The sequence below is a fragment of the Mustela lutreola genome, chromosome 1 (genome assembly GCF_030435805.1).
Source record: "Mustela lutreola isolate mMusLut2 chromosome 1, mMusLut2.pri, whole genome shotgun sequence".
Taxonomy (NCBI): domain Eukaryota; kingdom Metazoa; phylum Chordata; class Mammalia; order Carnivora; family Mustelidae; genus Mustela; species Mustela lutreola.
In genome coordinates, this window is record NC_081290.1 from 122762429 (window position 1) to 122775050 (window position 12622).

The window sequence follows — 12622 nt, forward strand, 5'->3', positions numbered from 1 at the left end:
ATGATGCTATCAGAAATGGACAGATCTAGCAGGCAGAAGATCAGCTGGGAATATAGTTGAACTCAACCCCATCAATCAACTGGATATAATTGACATCTATAGACTATTTCACACAACAACAGCAGAATACACATGCTTCTCAGGCTCACATGGAACATTCACCCAGACAGACCAACTTTGGGTCATAAGATATATCTTAATAATTTTAAAAAGCTAGAAATCATACAATCTCTGCTCTCAGGCCACTAATGCATTAAACTAGAAGTCATTAGCTGGAAAATCCCAAAATACATGGAGATCAAATACGACACTTCTAAATAACACATTAGCCAAAGAAGAAATCTCAAGCAAAATTTAAAGATACTTTGAGATAAATGAAAATGAAAACACAAGTTAATCAAAATTTGTGAGGTGCAGTGAAAGCAATTCTTAGAAGAAAATGTATACCATTGAATGCATATATTAGAAAAAATACCAAAGATCAATTACCTAATATCCAGCTTAAGAAAATAGAAAAAGAAGAGCAAATTCAATCCAATATAAGTGGAAGGAGAAAAGAAATAATAAAATTTAGAGTAGAAGTCCATGTATTTGAAAAACAAAATCAGTACAGAAAATCAGTGAAACCAAAAGTTGGTTCTTTGGAAAAATCAATAAAATCAGTAAGCCTTTTGTGGCACCTGGGTGGCTCAGTCATTAAGTGTATGCCTTCGATTCAGGTCATGATCTCCAGGTCCTGGGATCGAGCCCCTCATCAGGATCCCTGCTCTGTGGGGTGCCTGCTTCTCGCTCTCCCACTCCCCCTGCTTGTGTTCCCTCTCTCTCTCTCTCTCTCTCTCTCTCTCTCTGTCAAATAAAAAAAATAAAATATTAAACAACAACAACAACCAATACCAAAAAACCTCCACCAGGCTATTTGCAAAAAGAGAGAAAGAGGGAGGAAAGATACAGATTACTAATATCAGAAAAGAAAGAGAAGACATCACTACAAATCCTATGGAAATTAAAAGAATAATAAAGTAACACTATGAACAACTCTATGTCCATAAATTTGATAATCTTGATGAAATGGATCAATTCCATGAAAGACAAATTTGCCAAAGCAAATTGCCAAATTGTCTGAATAGTCCTGTATCTATTAAAGAAATTGAGTTAATATCCTTACAAAACAGAAAGCACTAGGTTTACATGGGCTCACTGGTGAATTCTACCAAACATTTAAGAAACAAATTCTGTCCATTCTCTACAGTCTTTTTTGGAAATTAGATGCAGATACTTTCTAACTCATTCTATAAGGCCAGCATTACCCTAATACCCAAGCCAGACGAAGACATTAAAAGAAAACTAAAGATCATTATCTGTCATGAATATTAGATGCAAAAATTCTCAAAAAAACATAAATCAAATCCAACAATGTATAAAAAGAATTATGACCAAGTGGGACTTACCCAATTATGCAACATGAGGCTGGATAAGCATCTGAAAAGCAATTAATGTAAGCCATCACATCAATAGGCTGAAAACGAAAATTTATATGATAATATCAATAGATGCAAAAATACAACTTGACAAAATCCAACACCCATCCAAATAAACTAGGAATAGAGGGGAACGTTCTCAAATTGATAAAGACTATCTATTAAAAAACCCTACAATTAACATCATACCCAATGGTGAGAAACTCACTCAGAGCTTTATCACTAAGATCAGTTACAAAGTCTAGGTTTTCCCCACTCACCACTCCTTTTTAAATCATACTGGAAGTTCCACCTCATGCAATAAGACAAGAAAAAGAAATACACAGTCTGAAAAGGCACATAACTGTGTTGACAGATGATATGATCGTATGTAGAATGTCAAAATAAATTGAGAAAAAGCCTCCTGAAACTAATAAGCAAGTAAAGAAATGTTGTAGGATATAAGGATAATATACACAAGCCAATCATTTTCCTATAAACCATCTATACACCACCTATATACCTATTTCCTATATACTGTCTATATACCATCAGTGAATAAGAGGAACTTGAAATTAAACCCACAATGCTATATTTACATGAACATCCCCCAAAATGAAATACTCAGGTATAAATCTAACAAAGTATGTACAAGATATCTGAGGAAAACTACAAAATTCTGAACAAAATCAAAGAAATAAGTGAAGAGATATTCCACGTTCATGGATAGGAAGACTCAACATTGTCAAAATATCAGTTCTTCCCAAATTGATCTATAGACTCAATGCAATCCCAGCTAAAATCCCAGAAAATGCTGAGTGAAATAAGTCAAACAGAGAGAGTCAATTATATGGTTTCACTTACTTGTAGAGCATAAGGAATAATATGGAGGAGATTGGGAGATGGAGCACAAAATGGAGTTGGAGGAAATCAGAGCGGGAGACAAACCATGAGAGACTGTGGACTCTGAGGAACAAACTGAGGGTTTTGGAGGGGAGGGAGATCGGTGATGGGATGAGCCTGGTGGTGGGTATTAAGGAGGGCACGTATTGCATGGAGCACTGGGTGTGGTGCATAAACAATGAATCTCGGAACACTGAGAAAATTTAAAAAAAAAAAAAAAAAGGTTAACAAATGCTGGTGTGGATGTGGAGGAAGAGGAACCCGTGTACATTGTGGGTGGGAATATAAGTAAGTGCAGCCACTATAGATATATATATAATAGCACGGAGGATCTTCAAAAAATTAAAAATGGAATTACCATATGAAAAAATCTCAGAAAATTAGTTTGTGGATATCAATAAACTGATTCTAAATTTATGTAGAGAGGCAAAAGACCCAGAATAGCTAACACAATATAATAAGAGAGCAAAGTTGCAAGACGGACACTATCCAACTTGAAGACTTCCTTACTTACATTAAGTTATAAGTCATAGGCTTACATAGAGTAAGCTGTAAGTAAGACTTATAATAATCAAGACAGTGTGGTAGTGGCAAAAAAAAACATACAGGTCAATGGAACAGGACACAAAGCTCAGAAGCAGAAGCACATAAATACAGTCAACTGATTTTTACAAAGGAGCAAAGGCTGTACAATGGAGCAAAGATAACAAAGGACAGTAGAACAAGTGGACATCCACATGCAAAAAAAAAAAAAAGTGGAGACAGATGTTATACCTTTTACAAAATTTACCTCAAAATGACTTATAAACCTAAATGTAATGTGCAAAACAATAAGACTAGAATATAACATAGAAAACCTAAATAACCTTGGGTATGGCAATGACAACATCTAAGTTGTTATATGAGTTCCTACATCATAGTAACTACATAATAGCTACATAGTACGTAGTAATTACATCATAGTTACAATACCAAAAGGCACAATTCATGAAAGAATGAATTGATAAGCTGGACTTAACTAAAAATTTCTGGGGGTTCCTTGATGGCACAGTCATTTGAGCAACTGACTCTTGGCTTCGGCTCAGGTCTCAGGTCATGATCTCAGGATGGTGAGATCAAGCCCAGAGTCGGGCTCAGCACGGAGCCCACTGAAGTTTCTCCCTCTGCCCCTCTTCTCTTCCCCTCCCCTGCATATACACTCTGTGAAATAAGTCTTTTTAAAAAATAAAATAAAATTCCTGCCCTGCAAAAGATAATGTCAAGCAAATGAGAAGATAAGCCACAGACTGGAAGAAAATATTTGCAAAAGACAGGTGATAAAGGACGGTCATCCAAAATATACAAGAACTCAGGAAAAAAACAACCAGGGCACCTGAGTGGCTCAGTCAGGTAAGCATCTGCCTTCAGCTCAGGTCATGATTTTGGGGTCCTGGGATCAAACCTCACATCAGGAAGTCTGCTTCTCCCTCTACCCCTCCCCTCTGCTCATGTTCTCTCTCTCTCTCAAATGAATAGAAGAAAGAAAGAAAGAAAGAAAGAAAGAAAGAAAGAAAGAAAGAAAAAGAAAAAAGAAAGCAACCCCATTAAAAAATGGGCCAAAAACCTTCACAGGTGTCTCCGCATGGAAGATGAACAGATGACAAGCACATGAAAAGATGCTTTGGCTCCTGACTCCTGCCGTTTCTGGTGCTGCTCAGGTGCCCGCTGGGTGTGGACCTGGTTCTTCTCTGGGAAGCGGCTGCTGAGGAGACTCTGGCACTCGCCATGGCCAATGAAAAGCCCAGGGATTTTTTATCTTTCGGATTGTTTTCTGTGGCTGAAAACAGCTGTGTGCTCATTTCTCGTACAGAATCAGAAACCTGTTGATTTCTGAAGTGAGTTGGGCTGCTGCTCCTTTGAGAAGGTTTGTCAATGAGGCAGATCAGATTCCTCTTCCCTGAGCCCATCAATGAAACAGACACACAGTCGGAGATGGAGGATGAACATACAGTTGATGTGTTCCAGCAGCAGACGGGAGGTGTCCACTGAGAAGGGAACCTGCTACCTTCCTGCAGAACTCTGCTCCACCAGAGATGACATTCTCAGTTAGGAAACTACAGTTTTGTCCCACCACATCCTGGCCCCTATATAGAGTTTTCTCTATTCCATCATTTTTTTCCTTCCTCATTCCTTTATCATAAAGTAACAGCATGTGCACAAGCATATTACATTTTTGTAACTAAATGGCCAGTGGTATGTTTAGGTCAACACCAAATGGAGACAGGAGGGGGAAAATACTGGTTCTGTGAAAATACTCGTCTCCGTTAGTGGCATGCTCATTCAGTTCTTATCTTTATATTCCAGTAAGTTACTTTGTTCTCACTCTTCAACGATAAAAGAGCAACATAAAAATCCTTATATACCTCGTTCGATTGGAAAATGTTAATGTTTTTCATTGATCACTGTAAAACCAAGGACAATGTTCTAACTTCTTTTGTATGTAGCAGTTACATGGAGGGCACTCTGTCTTTAAATAGGGATAAATTACTCTAAAATACATTACTCCTAGATCATTTTCCCTTCAAGTGTCTTGTTATTTAAATAAACTTGTTTAAAAAGAAGAAGAAGAAGAAAAGGTGCTCCACAACACACATTATTAGGGAAATGTAATGAAAACATCACACATACCTACCAGAATGCCTAAACTCCAGTACATTGACAAAACCAAATGCTGGCATGGATGTGGAGCAATAGAAATTTCTCATTCACTGCTGGTTAGGAATGCAAATGGCATAGTCATGTTGCAAGAAGCCTAGCAGTTTCTTACAAAACTGAACAATGTTTAGCAACTACATGATCCAGCAACTACAATTTTTGGTATTTATCCAAGGGAGATGAAAAATAATGTCCACCCCAAAACCTGATGTTTATAGCACAGGTATGTTTACAGCAGCTTTTTCATAATTGCCAAAATGCAAAAGCAAGCAAGGTGTCCTTCAGTTGGTGAGCGGATAAACCACTGTACCTCCAGACAATGGAATATTATTCAGCACCAAGAGGAAATGAACTGTCAAGCCATGAAAAGCCATGGAGGGAGCTTAAATGCATATCACTTAAGTGAAAGAAGCCCATCTGAAAAAGCTACATACAGTATGATTCCAACTGTATTCCTGCTGTAGGACATTGTGGGAAAGGCAAAACTATGATTCCCAAGAAGATCAGGGTTAGGTGTACGGGGAGGAATGAATAGGGGAAGCACAAAAGTTTTTAGGGCAGTGAAAATATCTGTATAATACCACAGTGATGGGTACATAACATCATTCTTTTTTCCAGATCCAAAGAATGTATAACACCAAAAGTGTATGTACTTGGGTGATTATGATGGTTCAGTGCACATTTATTAGTTGTAACACATCCACGACTGTGGTTGGGGGTATAAATAATAGGGAGGCTATGAATGTTGGGACAGATTGGGTGGGGGTACAGAGCAAAGTATGGGGGATGTCTGTACCTTCCTACCTCAGTTTTTTTTGTTGTTGTTGTTTTTTTCCACTTGACAAGTTCATGATTTTATTTGGGTTCATAGGCAAATAAGCCAGGATTTGCAAAATGATGAGATTAGTTACTTAAAAGAAATATATGTGACTTAAACACAGAGGTTACCTTCCCCTCAATTTTACTGTCAACTTTAAACTGCTTTGAAAAAAAAAAAAAAGTCTAAGAATGAAAAAAGGAAAAGAACCAAAAAGATTAAAAACAAACAAACCCACAGCCTGGGAGAAAATAATTGCAAGTCATGTATCTGATAAGGGTTTTGCCTCCAGGATATATAGCGATCTCTTACAACTCACTATAAAGAAAAACAGTCCCATGTAAAAATAGGCAAAGATATGAATGGACATTTCATCAAGGTAGATATACAAACCGTGTGGAAATGCCACTAAAGCTACTTGAAGATTTCTCTAGATTCCCCTCAAGATCCCAGCTAAAATGGCTATCATTAAAAAGACAGACATGCCGGGGTACCTAGGTGGTCAGTCGGTTGAGTGTCCTATCTTGATTTTAGCTCAGGTCATGATCTCCAGGTCTGGGATGCAGACTTGTGTGGGGCCCCACATCACTGAGCCCCGCATTGGGCTCTGCAAGTGGTGTGGAGCCTGCTTAAGATTCTCTCTCCCCCTCTCCCTGACATATGCATTCTCTCTCTCTCAAAATGGACATGTTGGGTTTTGGTGAGGACGCAGAGAAACTGGGACCCATGCACACTGTAAGCAAGGATGTAAGGTTGCCCAGCCATTTTGGACAGTTGGCCATTTCTTTAAAAGTTAAAAAATAAATATCATATTGTAAAGTTTTTTCCGGCGAGATAAACACAACACCAGGCAAAGTGGGTGCAAGGCAAGATTTATTAAAAACGCTCTCCAGTGAAGTTTCAGGGCTCAGGAGAAGGGGAGCCAGGAAAGTTGCGCCGGGAGGAGGTGGGCACCCTCGGGCGAGGTTCCGCCACTCTGGAAAGCAGAGTGGCGGAAGTCGCACCCAAGGCAGGGAGGAGGGGGCTTTTAAGGGGTCTCGGAGGAAGCTCAGGGGTCTTTTGGAAGTTTCCCTTATTTGGATATCCCGCCTGCTCATCGGGATCCCATTGGTCCACAGGAGCCCGGGGCGGGGGTCTCAGATTCCTGCTTGGGCCTTTGTTCTCCTGTCTGAGCTCAGGTCTTGTGGCGGGAACTTTCGCCATCTTTGGTAGCCCTCTTCCTGCCAACCCAACATTCCGACCTTTTGCTTAATATAATGGTGTCAGGGGCGTCGACTCGGTTCTGGCTACTTCCTGCTGACAGGGGGCGTCGTCGTAGGGGTGGTCGGAAGTGGGCAGGCGAGAGTAGGGCTGGAGGAGGAGTTGATTGACAGATACTCAGGCAAGTTCTTGTAGGCGACCCTGCAAGTACCGGAAAAGACAGGGAGCAACTGAGATTAGGAGGAGGATTATGCTTACAGGTCCCGCCAGAGGGAGCAGCCAGGTTACCCAGTTGTAGGGGTCCAGGCCCCAGGAGGATGTGTCTCGCCACTGTGCTTGGATCCGATCCCTGAGTTCTTGGATCCTGGAGGTAACTATATGATTGGTTAACAAAGTAACAACATTCTTCATTTAATAATAGGCAGGTCCCCCCATTTTCGGTGGTCAGAAGGTCTAAGGCCCGTCGGTTCTGTAGAGCTAAGGCTGCCAGGCTGGTGACTTGCGTCTGTAGGGCTGTGAGGGAGTCAGCAACCCGTTCCGTGTCATCATTCAGGGCTTGGGAGAGTTTGTAAGAAAAAGTCTATGGAGGTTCCTATCCCCGCTGTTCCAGTTGCCACCCCTGTGGCTATTCCTGCCCCTGTTATGAATGGGAGGTGGGCAGCCCTTCCTCCATGGTGTTGGGGAAATAGGATGGACAGCAGCTGGGATTCAGAGTAGATGGTGGTAGGAGATAGTAGAATGAATATACAGCCCAGGGAGTCATTAGTGGTCAGGCAGCGATAGATTCCCTGAGGGCACAAGAGAAATATTCCCGAGGGAGTACAGTACAGGAGGGAGGAATTAGTGATATGGCAGCTGCGGTGGTAAGGGAGGACACATTAATAATATGTATGTTTCCCCCGATGGGGCCCATATGGACCGTATTATTTGTGGCCCTGAAGTTGGGGAGTGGCCAGTCAATAGGGAGGGGTATCCCTAGGGCAAGGAGTGAGGTAAGGTAGATAGGATAAAAGAGGCGGGGAAATGGCTGGAGGGCTGTGATTTCTAAGAAAGGGCTGCCCGTATAGTAATTCAAATGGGCTTAAGCCTGAAGACCCACGGGGCGTAGCCAGGAGTCTGGTGAGAGCTATAGGCAGAAGTGTAGGCTAGGAAAGATGGGTTTCTAGGGTAGGTTTGGTGAGTTGGGCTTTGAGCAACCCGTTGGCCTTTTCTACCTTACCGATGACTGTGGGTTGTATGGGATGTGAAGTTTCCAGGTTATGTTGAGGCTCTCAGCTACCTGTTGGGTTACACTGGAGATGAAGGCAGGTCCGTTGTCCGACTGGAGGGTCCGGGGCAATCCGAACCTCGGGATGATGCGCTCGATGAGTATTGTAGCCACTACGTCCGCTGTTTCCCGGGCCATGAGGTATGCTTCGATCAAGCCTGTGAATATATTTTATGGCGAGGCATGGGAGTGAAGTCCAGGTGTCAGTCTTCCCCCGGCTGATGACCTCGGAGCTGTTGGTTAGGCCCTGGTCTGCGGATTCCTCCTTGTGAATTCACGGCGGAACAGGTTTTGCAAGCCCTGTGGACAACTTCGATTACCTTAGATAAGGAAGGATGATAGAACAATGGCTGAAGAAATTAGTGGAGAGCCTATGGGCCACTATGGAGGGATTGGTGGATGTCATTAATCAAGGTGTGCACCAGATTGCCTGGCAGGGCAATCCTGTCCTGGATGTAGATCCACCCCTTATCTGGCAAGGGTATAGGCAGTAAAGTTGCAGGGTTTAAGCGGGGAGAGGTAGAGAGAGAGAGATGCGGGTTCTCTAGGAATAGCAGATGGAATGGCTGGAGACGAGGAGTCAGATGGGCCAGGGATTGGTGGCTAAGGAGCTCTGTGAGTCAGCAGGAGAGTAGACCGTGATGGGCTGCCCTAAGGTCATGTTGAGGGCCTTAGAGGGGGGTACTTGATATCCCTTGGCCCCCAGAAAGCTAAGTAGGGTGGAGGTGTCGTCTTGGGAGACCGAGAGGGAGGGGCTACAGAGGAGGAGGTCATCCACATATGTAGTAGAGTACTGGCCTTAAGGACGCACTGCTGTTAAGTCTGTAGGCCTGGCCGAAAATGTGAGGGCTGTCCCTGAACCCCTGGGGTAGAACAGTCCAAGTTAGTTGTCCAGAAGCATGTGTGTCAGGATCCTCCCAGGTGAAGGCAAAAAGAAAATAGGAATCAGGGTGCAAGGGGACAGTGAAAAAAGCGTCCTTTAGCTCCAGTACAGTAAAGTGAGAGGTGTTTGGGGGAACGCGAGACAGTAGGGTTAGGAACGACTGGGTCGAGGGGGACCACGACCTCGTTGATAAGCCTAAGGTCTTGTACCAGTCGATAAGCCCCTGAGGGCTTGCGTACTGGGAGGATGGGGTGTTACAGGGGAAATGATGGGGATCAGGAGTCCCTGACGTTAAAGCCGTTCTATGATAGTTTCAGGCCCCAGCGGTGGGCTAAGGAAATAGGGAACTGAGCTTGAGGGAAACTTAGAGTTATCCTTAAGCTGTACTTTAACCAGGGTAAGGTGGGAAGCAATGATGGGTTCTGAGGTGTCCCACACCTGAGGGTCTACAGTAGGTAGGTCATCTGGAGTGAGGGTCGAGGGAGTGGAGAGGTGTAGGATGAGACGGGTTGAGGTGGATAGAGGGGAGGAAGGGGAGAGGCAGATAGTTGCCCTTTGTTTCTGGAGAATGTCCCTACCCAGTAGAGGGACCAGGCAGGAAGGAATCATAGGAACGAGTGGGGGAAGGGAAACCCATCCAGGCTACAGGTAAGGGGAAGGGTCACCCTAGGGTTGGAGGAGGTCCCATTGATCCCCATAACAGTAATTGGTGAGGTTCGAGTAAGTCCCGAGTAGGAAGGCAGAACAGAGTAGGTAGCCCCTGTGTCCAGCAAAAAAGAGATGGACTTACCCACTACCTGGAGCGTAACCCTGGGCTTGGCCTGGGTGAGAGGGGTGGCTGAGTCTGGGCTTCGTCAGTCGTCCTCCAATCCAAGCAGTTGAAAGGCCAGACTTACTGTCTCGGGGGGTCCCCCACGTTGAGGTGCCGAAGATACCCCGAGGTTAGGGCAGTCGGATTTCCAGTGGCCCATCAAATGGCATTGAGGGCAAGGCCGAGTTGGCAGCTTTGGATTGGGGCACTGGCGAGCCCAATGTCCCTCGGCCCCGCATTTGAAACAGGCCCCCCGGCGGGATGCGATTGGTTGCCCCTCTCTGCTGGCTCCCAGAGCCGGCCGGCCGCAGGGCTGCTACCAAGGCTTGGGTCTGCAACTGAACCTTTTGCTGGAATATGGCTTGTCGTTTAAGCTCAGCCGCCTGCCTCCTCACGGGAATTAAAGACCTTAAATGCCATTTTCACCAAGTCAGAAATGGGGGTCTGAGGGTCCTCCTCAGCCTTCTTTAACTTTCTCTGTATATCCAGTGCCGATTGAGAGATAAAATGAGTAGCCAGTACCGTGGCCCCCGCAGGAGAGGCAGGGTCCAAGCAAGTGTACTGGGTTAAAGGTTAGGTCAACTGGTTAAGAAACATGGTGGAGTTGTCGTAGGGGCCTGGACAATATCCCTAATCTTGTCGTAATTAACGGCCTTATTAGAGGCTGGCCACATGCCTGCTATGAGACACTGGACCACGCGGTCGCAGCGCCAGTGGCCATCTTGGCCATCCTGATAATCCCAACCTGGTTCTACAGCTGGGACCGCCCGGGCTCCAGCATCAGTGAGCTGGACCTGATCCGCGTGCTCCCGGGCAGCAGCCTGGATGCGTTCCCTCTCCTCTATGGTGAGGGTGGTGGTCTGGACCACATGTAAATCATGCCAGGTGAGGTCATAGGCTTGGGCCAGATACTGGAATTCTTTAATGTAGTTATCAGAACTGGCCGAAAAGGAGCCCAAACGTTTCTCAATTTGGGAAAGGTCCTGTAGAGAGAAGGGCGCATGAACTCAAACTTCCTCAACTCCAGCAACCTCCCTTGGGGGGCAGACTAACTCAGCGGGGGGCTTTCGAGCCCTAGTGCTGCTGGAGCCACACAGACACATTCACGCAGTCAGGCTCTCTTCAGATTCAAACAGACTGGACACCCTCCCCTTTGGGTATCCCTGGCTAATGGGAGGTGATCAGTCTCCCCTTCCATTCTTTACGAAAGCATCTAGCTCAAACAGTAGCCCTGCGGCTGTTACAACAGAATTCAATTAAGCACAAAAGGTGTTCACCAACAGATTTCAAAAGCGTAAACCTAGTTCTGGCGACCAGCGCTCGGGTATTTTATCCCATTCTGTTAAAGGTTACCAAAGACTTTGAATGCTACCTTAAGAATGACCCATTAAAACTCTGAGACACAAGTAACCAGCAGTTCTAGTCATCTCTTTGCTAGCAGATTTTAACAAATAACAAGAGCCTATTTGACCTTCAGTAAACTTTGATTGGAGTTTCCCGTTTACTGCGGATAAATTTGTCAGGAGTTCGGATAGGAGTGGGGAGGGGGAGAAGGAGGGGTAGACGAGAGCGCTGGTTCAGAAATCCTGAATTTAAGGGACCTTGGGGTGAAGGATCGCGGTAAAGAGGAGGAGGAGGAGGAACCAGAGGCCCTCTTGTCAGTGGATGGGTGAAGCTCTCCGGGGGTTCAGAGAGAGGAGATGGGGAGGAGAGGTCCGAGTCTTTGGGAGCAGTGGGTGGCAGGGTAGGGGGAGGGGAGCGGGCCAAGAGGACCTGTGAGGTGGAGCAGTGAGAGCAGAGGAAGGGGCGAGAGTGCAGAGTCCAGAAAGCTGGACATAAGGGACCTTGGCCCATCTGCCTTGGTGCCTGCCGAGGTTATTTAGGTCCATGAAAGTCTGATAGTTAAACGTGCCTTCCGGAGGCCATTGGGACTGATTGTCTAATCGGTATTGTGGCCAAGCGACAGTACAGTAACGTCGTTTTCGCAGGTCCTGGTCCAGTTCCAGGGTTTTAAGATTGGCCAGTAGGCCTAAAACACCCCCAGGATGTTTTAGGGTCGAATTTGGATTGGGAGGTCCCCACGATTCGTTGCCGGGCAACCCGAGGGCTGGAGGAAGGCGTCCCCTCGTCCACCACTGGGTTGCGGAAAAACCGTGTCGACTGCCGTAGAGGTTAGGACGTCTCCCAGCCTCTCGGAGTCACGGAGGTCACCTGGTGACCGGCGGGGTCCACCCTGACGCGGCCGCGATTAGGGCAGGGCTTTCCGGAAGGAGGCGCGGAATCGGGGAAACTCACCACAGCTTCGGAAGTGGCGTTCGGAAAGGCAGGTCCGGTTCAGCCAGGGAAAGGAGAGAGCCTCCCCACTGTGTGGGGGCTCAATCTCCTTCCCGGGTTTCGGCACCAAATGTAAAGTTTTTTTCCGGCGAGATAAACACAACACCAGGCAAAGTGGGTGCAAGGCAAGATTTATTAAAAACGCTCTCTGGTGAAGTTTCAGGGCTCAGGAGAAGGGGAGCCAGGAAAGTTGCGCCGGGAGGAGGTGGGCACCCTCGGGCGAGGTTCCGCCACTCTGGAAAGCAGAGTGGCGGAA